At 45.5% G+C, this 12771-nt stretch overlaps 1 protein-coding gene across 1 annotated transcript in view; it reads right to left on the bottom strand.

The window, feature by feature from the left end:
• Positions 1–12771, bottom strand: part of LOC122817306 (serine/threonine-protein kinase SMG1-like) — a gene marked incomplete in the record, with an annotated part of 2898779 nt that overhangs the window by 248440 nt on the left and 2637568 nt on the right.

Below are 12771 nucleotides of genomic sequence, written 5' to 3'. Positions count from 1 at the left end.
TGAGAGGCCCAGTGAACAAACCGTTTCCATTTGCTATTGTATAGCTTCCTGGTAGATAGTTTATGAGAGGAAACTATAATATGCTGGACCGCAGACGACAAATCTCGAGACTTGGCTAATGTGGGAATTGGAGCAGCCAAGCTGTTAGTTTTAGGGAGGTGAGGGAGGGATGAAGAACTCCTGACGAATGAGTCAGAAGATCCGGCACTGGGTCCAGGATCCATGGTTCTTCCACTTGAAACTTCCGCAGGAAGGGGAACCAAATCTGTCGAGGCCAAGACGGGGCTATCAATATCACAGTCCTTCCCAGACTTTTGGCTTTCTGTATGAATCTGGGAATTAGGGGTATTGGCGGAAAGGCATATAAGAGGCCTGGGGGCCAATCGTGTACAAGTGCGTTCCTTGGTTTGTTCCCCGGTGGGGGATAAAGGGCAAAGTAGCTGCTGCATTTGGCATTCATTGGAGATGCAAATAGGTCACAGCAAGAATGGCCCCATCTGCGGAAGATCTCTTTCGCCACCTTCTGTTTGAGAGACCACTCGTGCGGCAACAGCATGGCTCTGCTCAGTCTGTCCGCTATCATGTTGGATGACCCCGGGATGTGCGTTGCTGTCAGCTTCTGGTGGATACAGCCCACTGCCAAATTCTTAGGGCCTCCCGGCATAAGGAGTATGATCTGGTTCCCCCTTGCTTGTTGATATACCAGACTACAGACATGTTTGTCTGTCTGGATAGCAATTGTACCTAGAGGAAGAGAATCGTGAAAGTGTTGCAATGCTAGAACACCGCTCTCAGCTCTAGGACATTTATATGCAAATGTTTCCATGACTGACCAAGTGCCTTGGACAGTCTTTCCCTGAAATAGCCCTCCCCCCACCCTATCAGGGAAGTATCCATGGTCACTGTGGCTGTGGGTTGGGGAAGAACAAAGGGACGTCCGATTATCACTTGGTCGCTGTTCAACCACCAATTGAGATCCATCTTGCAAAGATTCGTTATTCGGATCTCGTGTGACATGGGCAGACGTTGGTAAGACCATTGTGCGAAGAGTAACCACTGGAGTATTCGCATGTACATTCGACCTAACAGAACTGCTATCAGTTAAGCTGCCATTGTGCCTAAAAGCTGCAGTATTTGGGACGCAGGAGCTTTGTTTCAGGTCAACAGGCTGGACAGCTGATTTTTTAGAGATACGATTCTCAATTGGGGCAACGTGATCCTTGCATTGATGGTGTTGAGTTCTGCCCCTATAAATGTAATATGCTGCGAGGGCGATAACGCAGATTTTTCGAAGTTATGGGTTATACCCAACTGGGAACAAAGGTTTATGGTGTAGTTTCTAGCTTGGATTAGTTGATGCCTGGAGGTGGCGGTGAGGAGCCAGTCGTCCAGATATGGAAACGCCCGGAATCCCAATCGTCTCATGTGAGCCGTGACCCACTGCCATACATTTGGTGAACACCCTGGGGGCTGTGGTGAGACCAAAGGGCAGGGCTCTGAATTGGTAATGACTGGCCCCCAAGCCAGAAACGCAGGTGATCTCTGGATGCTCTGTCCATTTTGATGTGGTAGTAAGCATCCTTAAGATCTATAGAGCACATCCAATCGCCCGTTGCTAAGAACGGGAGAATTGATTGCAGCGTGACCATCTGGAACTTCTCCTTCTTGACGAAGGTGTTGAGCTTGCTGAGGGGTCTAGTATGGGCCTCCAGTCTGCGGTTTTCTTTGGAACTAAAAAGAACCTTGAGTAAGTTCCGGATCCTATTTGGTCCACCGGGACTGGCTGGATGACTCTCTTGTCTAGCAGGTTTAGAATTTCTATGGCTGCTAGTTCTCTCAGACTGGGTGGAACGTCTGGATCCTTGTACCCATTGGGGGGGGGGGGGGTTTGTAAAGGGAATGTAGTAACCTCTGGCAATGATGCTTTTTACCCAAGAATCCGTTGTAATGCTTAGCCAGGCGTTTGGGTATAAAGCCAAGCGACCCCTGCCTGCCTCCAGAGTAGGACAGCCGGGCTTCCTTTCAGGAACGCTGATAGGGCTTTAGAGAACTGCTCCCTGTCGCCCTGGTTTTGCGGACCGCCTCTGCCGTTTGGATGGCGTCTTCCGTTTTTGCCCCCTCCTCTGCCTCTAGAGGGGGTATCAGTAAGTGTGTTTTGGAAAGCTCCTTGGGTTTTCCGGAACCACATTTTCCCCACTTCGTTGCCCTTTGGGGTACGGTCTAGTTGGAGTGGAAAAACGGACTCCAACGGCAGACAGAGTCTTTCCTTCTTGTTCACATCTAGTAAGTGTCTCCTTAACTTTGGGTCTGAACAAGGAGGATCCATCGAATGGGGTGTTGACGAAGGAAGATTTAAAAGCTTCTGCAAAGGAGCAAAGGCGCATCCAGGACCGTCTCCGAAGAGCTATCGCTGAGCCTGCCGCCCTACTCGATCCATCAGCAGCATAAGAAATGAGTCGCATGGATGAGTTTACTATGGAATTTAGGGTGTTGAGTTGTGCAGTCACCTTCGCAGAAACTGCATCAGCTGTGTTACCCTGGAGGGCATCTCCCAGCTCTTTGAGGAGATCTCGTTGAAGACGGGTAAAATGTGTCAGGTAGTTGAGCGATCTCATGGAAAATGCTGCAGAACTAAATATGCATTTCCCATATCTGTCCACAGTCCTAGAATCTCTATTAGGCGGATGGACAGCAGAAGAGGTTTCCGACATCTCTTTCTTGGTGGCCGCCACCACCACCATGGCATCAACTGAGACTCCCTTTGTTAGAAAGGCCTTATAAGTAGGGGAAGTAATTAACTTGTTGGGTCTCCGAGGGACCGGTTCCACTGAATCAGGGGACTCCCACGCCCTTTGAGCAACCAGCTCCATCAGTTCATCGAAGGGCGGAGTAACCCAGGAGGTGGATGGCTGAGATCCAAAGGCCTTCAGGAGGACCGACTCGTCCTCAGTAGGGGCAAGGGACTGCCAATCACCCCTCTGCCTTAAGATTTCCAATATGTCTGCAAATGAGACATCTTCTGAGGGGGATCGTGGGGACCCTTCTGATTCCTCCAAGTCGGTATCCGATGTCAGGGATTCCTGTGGGGAATCCAAGTGCCTCCTCTTGCACAATCTCTTTCTAGGTACTTCATCGGTGGGAGCGTCCGGTGAAGTCCCTAGAGAGAAGGGGGCACCCAATGGGGATACCGGAGGCCCTTGATCTTGACGCTTGGTGGGGATCTGTTGGGAAGAGGTAGAACGAGGCCCTTTAGGGGGAGGCGAAGACAGACCTGAGGAAGTAGTGGTCTTAGCAGACATGACCTTCCTCATGGCATCGAAGGCACCAGAATCTCGGTCCAAGAAGTCTGCCGGCTCCGAAGAGGCCGGCAGCTCTCCCCGAGCAGAGACCCCCCGCTCCAATCCAGAGGACGGAGCCGAGGCCACCTGCGCCGAAGCCCCGAGTGGAAGGGTTGGAACCCAGGTATTGGTTCGACCCCCCCCCCCCAGTGCCAGCGAGGGACTGTTGGCCCAGAGATTCCCCGGTCGGAACAGAGGAGATCAAGGTTGATGGAGCCGAAAGAGGTGGATCGAACCTCGGCTCCGAAGGCTCTACCAACATAGTTTCCGCCTGCCCCGGCTCCGAAAGCTAGATTGGCTTTGGAGGAGGAGGTGGAGAAGTTATGGCTGGGGTTTCAGGCTTCGAAGCCGAGTGGCTCGAAGCAGACAGCATTTTGGCCAGGGCCGGGTTCTCTAAGAGCCTCTTGACCACTCGGTCCAGATCCACATCAGAAAGCCTCGAAGAATGCGTCGAGGAATGGGTCGAAGGAGCCGAAAATGAACGGATTGAAGAATTGGAGACTGAGGAGTCTCCAATATCGGTTCTACAACTGGGCTCCGTGGTAGAGGATTGATACACAGCTCCAAGGCCTGTGGAGCCGATGCACGAACCATACCAGAGGAACTCGGAGCCGATGACTTGGGCTCCGAGGATCCCTTGGAAGACTTCGACCCCTTCGAAGCCTTGGGAGAGAGGCCAGCCTTGTCTAAGGTAGCCTGAAAATCAGGCTTCAGGAGTCCTCTATCTACCAGCTTCCTCCGCCTTTCCAAGAGAACTCTGGCGCTAAAGGAGTGGCAGATAGAGCACACCTCTTGAAGGTGTACCGAACCTAAACAGTAGACGCAGGTGGTGTGGTTGTCTGTAACAGACATCTTTTGACCACACTCACACCTTTTAAACCCTGACTTTTGTTTTTCTGACATTTTAATAATTCAGGTCCCTGAATTTTTAGTCTAAGAAAAATAGTTACTTTTTAACTGCAACACACTAGTATTAACTAAGTTCCTACAGAATATGAATATATATATATATATATATATATATATATATATATATATATATATATATATACATAAATAAACACTAACTATCTAATATTAACTACTCACACTAGATATATAATGTACACAGATTATATAAGAAGATAGCACACAAACACAATAGCTGACAGAGCCCTGTCACGCCCAAGAAAGAGAGGCCTAAAGCACTGAAGAAAAACTTTTTAGAAATCCTGAACAAGCTATAGCAACAGGCAAAAAAACTTAATACTATCAAGAAGGTTGAAATCTAAGTATGTAATACTAATTTAAAGACAAAAAAATCCTAGTAATATAAGAAATTTTAAATCACTGGCCCGAGCTTCCTCCGACGAGGTGTTGATCCGTTGCAGCGGCAAACTAGATCTGGGGATTCACAGTAGAGTATCATGGGATATGCACTGGGTCTCGAGCTTCTCAGAGTTTGAGCTTGAAAGTAGCTGATTCGGAGCCGAGGGATCGACTCTGACCCACGTGTAAGAACAAAATGGCGAGATATAACAACTTCACATGATGCAAATACATCCTGGAGGCCCCTGGCCAAGTGCAACTCTGGGACAACCTCTCATGAAGGAATAAAGGGAAAAAAAGCAGTTGCATTTGTAAACAGGCAGGATGCCAACAGGTTGCAGCATGGCATATCCAGTGACAAAACATGGTCCATGCTACTGACAGGGGTTACTTCTGTGGCATTAGAAATCACTGGCTGAACTAGAGTGTTAGTACGTTGGCTTCAGTGTATGAAGGCAGTGAGAAGGTAACTGGAAGCAAAGGTCCCTTTCTCATGGCCTCAATACAAGGGATGGGAATGAGCCCCCCCCCCCAAAAGACAAACTTGTTTATGTACCAAATTACTGCCAGGTTATCAGAGTGGAAGGCAATAGTACCAGAGGCAAAAGGAGTTCAGGAATGCCTACAAAGTGAGGGTGATGGTACAACCTTCCAGAATGCAGATGAATAGCATGGCTTCTTGGGTCAGCAATATGCCTTGTAAAGTCTGTCCCCTGCCCTAGGGGACAGACATCCATGGTTAAAAAGCAGCAGAGGAATTGGAGCTTACACTATGCCCAGAGAAAGGCTGTTAAGTCCACTCTTTGTGTCTCATGAATATTCAGTATCGAACAGGTCTGAGTGGTGGTCCTACTTAACTCTGAGAACCAGTGAAGAAACTTCATGTGAAATTTGGCATGGATCACCACGACACACAGTGCTTGAAGACAGACAGCAGTTGGAAGAGAATCATTCAGAATAAGTTGCAATACCACGAATCAGCTTGAGATAATCATTTCTGGTTGAAGAAAGGTTCCTTAAGACAAACTGTTCAGCATGCAGCACAGGTGATATAACTGTGTAGGCAACAGATGGGATTACACAAGACTCACCATTATGTCCAAGGACTGGAAAAGCTTCAGAAGCAAAGTTTTGTAGCTTGGAACCACTGCTACTACCAAGATTCATTAAGTCAACATTCTGGGGGCTGTGATGAGACCAAATTGGTTTGCAAAAGTGAAGGAACCTCCTGGATTCCTTAGCAATCTTGATGTGCATGTATGCATCCTGGAGATCCAAACAGCCCATCTAGTCTACTTCCTGAAAACAGGAAAGGATAAACTGCATTGTTGTCAAATGAAAGGGCTCCAAGTACAAATTTATTTAGATCGCTCAGATCAAGAATTTGCCTGAAGTCCTTGATCAAGCCTTGCCCTTTATAACTCTAGACATCTCTGCTGGCTCTTTTTTATGAGCAGGCTTTACGCCTCTAAACTTGTGGTTGCTTTCTGAGGGTGTGGAATGTCTCAGGGTGGGGCAGACTGTGGCTTGGAAGAGACTATGACAGGAATGGAACAGCCTCAGGATACTATGTCCTTTAACAGTCGCATGCAACAGGCAACAAACATGGTCTAGTGGTTGGACAGATGATCCTAGACTGCCTCCAGAGGGGAGCAGTTAGGCAAGGTCTCATGGGGTAAACTGCTACCCTCCTGTAAAATGACTGTGGTTTTACCCTTGTTCATTCGGCCACAAAAATGCCTCCCTTGGAAGGTTGACTATTCTTGAAGCCACCAGACTCTTTAGGGTCCTTACCAGAATACTAAAAATTACTCTCTTGGGAGCATTGTAACCAAACTTGATGCAGACTTTGCAGATTCCAAGAATAGACAATGAGGACCCTAGAACTTCATCCCAACTTTAAAGAGAGCACTGCATACCCTCTTTTGCTTTTCTAGCTTGGCTTTTACCTAGTGTCCATTGAACAGGGTTGTCTACAAAACTGTCCTTAAAATTAGTGAGATGCATTCAAGCATAGTGACAAAGCATGTGCCTGCAGCTCTCACTGAACCATCCACAGTGCTATAAGCAAGATGCATTGCCTGGCTAGCTACTGATCCAAGGGCTAACAGCTGGGACTGCAGCTTGTTTTGCAACTTGAGTATGACAACCTTTTGAAGGGCATGAGCAGTGTCATCCATTAACTCCCTTTTGAGACTGAACATTTGTACTACATAGTTTAATGCCCTCAAGGTGAATATGCAGGACAAAAAAACAGCTTCCCAAACCTAATGCTACATGTAGCTTTTTCAGGATGGACAGCTCTGGTCTGAGGTTAAGGACCTTCTTAATATCAACCACTTTAATGATGGATTTCACCAACAAATTTTGCAACCAACTAGGGCAGTCATTGGGTGGCCAGAGTATTCTATAATCCTGCTAATCCACCTCCAATAACACCAAAGAAAAAATGCAAAATCATGTTTTCCTGTCAAAACCTGCAAATGAAGCCTTAATCAACAGAAACAGGTGAGACTGATTCACAGCTCTGAAAGTACATGATGAAAGGAACTGTACTACAACAGTCTTAGTACAGAAACTCAGTTAAACATTCACAAATGGCCATAAAATACATATCAATGGTTAACAATCCCCAGAAACCAAAAGCCACCATATAAATTATCAGTATAAGCCTTATACTATGGAGGCATATACAAATTTCCAATCAGAAAAAAGTCAAAGCAGCAGAATACACTATTCAAGCACTGATAGAAACAAGCAGAGGGAGGAAAATAAAACCCAAAAGGGTTTATTATCGAAGGTCAGCAGCTGAAGAAATCCACGTTAAGAAGTCTTCCAATAAACTCTTCTCTTACCATGGCACTACAAAAACAGCGACTCCTCTCTGTAGGTTTGTAAGGCAGTCCCTGTTCCACCAAATGATTGGTCCTTCACACTCACAGACAGGCAGAGGGAGGGACTCTGAGCTTTAGTAGACTGCCACAGGAGGGTAAGCCTGGCACTACTACCCAAATGTCAGTAAGGCAGTGTTTTAGCTGAACATCTGATCTTTCATCACTGGTACTGAGATTTGACATGACCTCTAGGATGCCTTCTGTGGCACAGTTACTTAATGTCTGGTCAATCTACAACAAGCTGAGAATTATCTTTGACTTGTTGCATGATATTTGCCTGCTCTTTACTGCACGGACATGGACAGATGAAAATTTTGTTCTGTAGCCAAACTGTCAGTGTCTCTGTATTACTCAGCACTGAGGTGGGATTGGAAGATGTGAGCTGTATTTGTAGTGGGACAATAATCTGGTTACATTAGAATTTTTTTCTAAATGATTCCCACAGCCCATTTGTTCCCTTTCCCAGGATTAGGAAAACAGCTGTCATTTCTGCAGTCATAAGGTTGCTATCTACCCTTTCTTGCAAAAGTGTGTTTACAATGGCCTAACCCCACCCTTAGGTGAGATGTGGAACCCATATTGTCACGGAGGGCCACAATGTCTTCCCCATTTCAGTATGTGCTTCCACACATTCAACTGGAAGGCTACCCACCAGATGCTGTCAGGGAGCCTAACTCCCCACCCTGCCCCCAAGCTGTGCATCATCAACCCTCCTCTGAGGAAATGCGGGAGTGCACTGCTTGCTCTCAACAGTCTTATTTTCTCACAGGATGGGCAAGTCCATACTCTCCTGCCAGCTCCATCAGATGGTACAGCTAGTAATCAAACTTGGGTTGCCTGCCTCATGTTCAGGGCTTTACCACTTTACACCACTTGAACTGGTTTGTTTTACATCTAATTTTGAGATGGCTGATATTACTGAGTCATCCAGTTCTTCTGAATATGTCCTACAGCAGAAGCACACAGGCTCATAGGTGTTTACTAGGCTAATGACTACAAGGGCCTTTTTAAGCCTAGCCATGCATCCCAAATCTCTGACAAGTTTGAGTACTCTCGATAAGTGTAAGTAGGGGCCTGAGAGATGAACCATTTACAAGCTGCCCGTGTACATTAGAGATGCAGGTGCCACACTGGATTTTTCCTTGTAAATCATCCATCAAGGAAATTTCTGTGAAAATTCATGTATTTATCTCATCACTATCTCACAGATCACCCACAGATGATCTTAGGAGATTTTAATATCTTCAATGGTTACTGCTCTTATGAACTTCCGTGGCTGATCTTGATGGATTTTAACATCTGCAATGAAGATGGAGCTAAGCTGCTCTTTGAGTGCCTCCTGCAATTGGAAGCATTAGTCTTTGCTCAAAAGATTAAACAAGCAAAAAATAAAAAAGATGCACCACACTGGTAACCACGAAAAACGCTGCTTTATTCGGACACAATGATAGACTAAGCGCTTTCACCTTTAATTTACAGGCTTCATCAGAGTCTCTGGGACTTAGTTTGTTACTTTTACTTTGCCCAGTGTGTGGTGAAGCATTTTTTTTGTTTGCTCAAAAGATTCATCTGTCAAACAATTTAGGCAAGGTTTTCTAATTAGGACTAAACTAGTCTGCAGGTTGATTTATTTTCTTGCAATGACCATTTGTGCTGGAGGCATAGAGAGACAAAACTCTTGACTATTTGCCAAGATGACCAGACTGAGCAATGGCTCAAGTGCTTGAATACGCAGGCAGGGAGGATGGGCATACCCATCCTACGAGGGAAGGGGGGAAATGCACAGGTCACATGAACATGGGTGGGAAAAGTCCTGCTGAATGTGAAGGGTAGTTGAGTGCTGTCATAGGTAGGTACTAGGCTATCAGCCCAAGGGCCTACGTAAGCCTAGCCAGCAAGGTACCATAGCTTATGCCACCCAAGAAAGTTACTTCCCTGTGCCACTGTCCAGCAGACACACAGAAGTGATCCCCGGGGTGTATTTCCTATTTCCCATCCACTCATCAAGATTTTTCTTGAAGAGTGCTAATGAAGAACTTTTCTTGACATAGATGGGTAGCTTTTTCCAGAGTATAGCAAGTCTCTGGGACAAAAATCTATCCCTCCAGCGTGTCCTGTTTATTGTGGTGACAAGGTTTCGGTCCCTAGAGCATGTAGCTTGGAGGGATTGGGATTTCTTTAAGTGTAGCATGCCCAGCAGCTCTGGGTTTGACATAGCTTTATATGTTAGGCAGAGATCACCTCGGAGTAGGCGATATGGTAAGGAGTAAAGCTGGTGTTTTTTGAGGCAGTCAGTGTAGTGCATTTGAGGCCAGTAATCCTCTTTGTGAGATACTTCTGTGGCCTTTCCAGCTGCTGCAGATGTCTTGAGAGGTACATTGTACTCTATAATGGGTCTGAGTATCGAGTAGAGGGAAACAATTACCTCTTTTTCCTGGATGAGAACCCTTTTATGATGAGGTGTGCCACATAGAAGGACTTCCTGACTACTGTGGCGATGTGGCTATCAAAGGAGAGACTACTGTCCACCTATGTCCCAAGGTCTCTTATCACGCATTCGGTGTTAAGTAGATTGCTGCCTATGTGGTAGTTCATGGGTACAGAGTTTTTACCAAAGGGGATGACACTGCACATTTTGGCATTGAAGCCAAAGCTTGAGGCCATGGCTCTGACACCAGGCATTTGTCTCAGTGAGGCCCTTCTGTAGGATGTCCACATCATTTGGGGACTTGAACCATTGCTCCTAGTTTGCAGTCATCTGCAAACTTAGTCAGCCAGAGGCCTTTTGTGTTTGGTATCTACTTCTCTGAAGTACAGGCTAACAGGAGAGGTCCCAAGACGGAACCCCGTGGCACTCCACTTGTCACTGCCTTGAGGTCAGATTTGGAGTCTGCAGCTTTTACACTGTGGGTTCTGTCAGTGAGCCAGTTGGCAACCCATCTTGTGACGTAGGGATTTATACCTAGTTTAGTGAGTTTAACTACAATTCCAGAATGGAGAATGGTGTCAAAAGCCTTGGCGAGGTCAAAGTCATCTACTGCATACCCCATTTCTGGGCTGTCACTGGGTGGGAAACAAAGGGGTAGGGCATAAAACAAATCCTGAACAACCTCTGATGGCTGTCTAAATGAGGGGTCCTCCAGCTGACCCTTGCTCCTGATAATGGGGAAAGTGACTGTGCAAACTAGGTAGGAACAGCTGATGATTGACAAGCAGCAGAGGGAAAGCAAAGGAAAAAAAGTTCCTGGACTGACCAATGCCCAAACTTTTTCAACGTAGCCTCCCCCAACCAATTTCCTCACCCCAAACTTAGATGATCTAATACAAGGACATTTATGAAATGTAACCTACAGTGAATTTTTAGCCTTAGTAGATACTCTCCCACTAGAATTTAGCATTGAAGCCGAACTGTATTTTCATATACATTTCTAAAAATTCAGCTACTACCACAAGCATTCTATATCAAGCTCATCATTTCTTGTTCATACTTGGTTTACTGTTTTTCAAGTTGGTGGGCTTCCATAATAAACAAATCAAATAAATAAATGGTGAAATGCTCATGACTTTCTTGAGTTACAAAAGCAAAGACACAGACTGAAGAGTAAGTGGACGATGATGTTTCCAAAGGATATGCCTGCTTAAAACAAACATTACTCTCTGTACCCAGAGGCATTGTTAGGATGGGGCAGAAAAGGGCAGCTATTCCAGGTTCAAAGTATGGGGGGGGGTCAGCTGCCAATGGGACAGTACTGCAATACAGACATTCAGAACTGAATACCAAATTGTTCTTATGTCTTGCAGAAACATCTTGTGTGTGTTATTTCTCTGGCTAACTGCAGGAAACTGCTCTTTAAATCTGCAAGTGGTCTGTTACTATTTCAGTCAGATGATTTTTTCCCCCTCAAGTCATGGAGAATACTTTTAAGTAAGACCTTCCTTTTTTTTTTTTTGCTTTTTTTTTTTGCTCCTCAACCTACTCTTGAGAGGCTCCTGTTTTGGAAACTACACCAGATGATGTACACGCTAGCTATGGGTCTGTCTGCACCACTCAGATATATCAAGAAAGCAGCAAACTTTTTTTTAACATCTTTATTGAATTATCACTCAAGACACAGGCAAACATAAATTAGCAGTAAAGAAAATAAACAATTTTAACATTTTCCATTTAAATACAATATACATCACATATACTTACTTTGCTATCATTAGTCCAACATTACAAAATACTGCTGAATTTCTTCTTCCCTTAAACTTCGCTCCTCCTCCTGAACACTATGCATGTACTGTTCACACAATTTGCATTTACTTCTATGTAATTCACGCCTTTCCTTTTCTAAAGATCTCCGTCTCAAATCCCAACTCCTCATGCTGTTCTCTCCTCTGTCCCTGCATTGTGCACCCTTCACCTACAAATTCACAAAGAATCCTCTGTCCTGATTATTGCCAATCATTTTAGACTCGGCCACTTACCACCTGCCTCTGTCCAGTTCCCTGTGCATGATACTCATCTCAGCCTTACTGGATCTCCCTGATCTTGCTCCTAATCTGCCTCTGCCACCCATATTTTTTTTTTTATTACTAACCTCAGAGCTGCCCACCTGCCCTAACACTGATCTCCCAAAATCCTCCTTGCTCCACTCCTGACAGCCACTGCCCAAGATCTTATCCCAACTTCCTGTTCTCTTCTTATTCTCTCCTCCCCATTTCCCAGTTTTCATAACCTCATTCTAATCTCCTTCACCTCCCACTCCAGTGACACCATCATTCTACATGCCCCACACCCCTCCCTCAAGCACATAACTAGCTCACACATGGCACAATGTATCCACCTCTGCTGCAATGGTTTGATCTGCTTTCAGATGTAATACAGTCAGCTACACACAGCATGCATTCAGCCAAATGCCGCAACTATCAGTCTACCTGCAGCATGCTAAACTGTGTGATGCACAGTAAGCAATAAACCTCACACGAGACACACTAACATTTCTACAATAGTCGACTAACTCAAAATAACAGTTACAGGTTCAAGAACAAATAGATTGTTGCTGCATGGGCCATGATATGGGCAACTAGCAGGTGCATGACAAAGCAGGGTGGGGTAAAATGGTTGAAGTTTAACTAGCATACTACGCAGACAAACCAACATCCAGAGTTTATGAACACAACAAAGAAAAGCAGAGGGATTGGCGGGGGGAGTAAAATAGTCCAAGGTCCGTCTTTAGAATGAAGAA

Source organism: Protopterus annectens, chromosome 12.part0 (genome assembly GCF_019279795.1).
Source record: "Protopterus annectens isolate FY-2018-M chromosome 12.part0, PAN1.0, whole genome shotgun sequence".
Lineage (NCBI taxonomy): Eukaryota > Metazoa > Chordata > Ceratodontiformes > Protopteridae > Protopterus > Protopterus annectens.
Note: the sequence above shows the minus strand (reverse complement) of the source record. Positions and strands in the feature narration are given on the sequence as shown.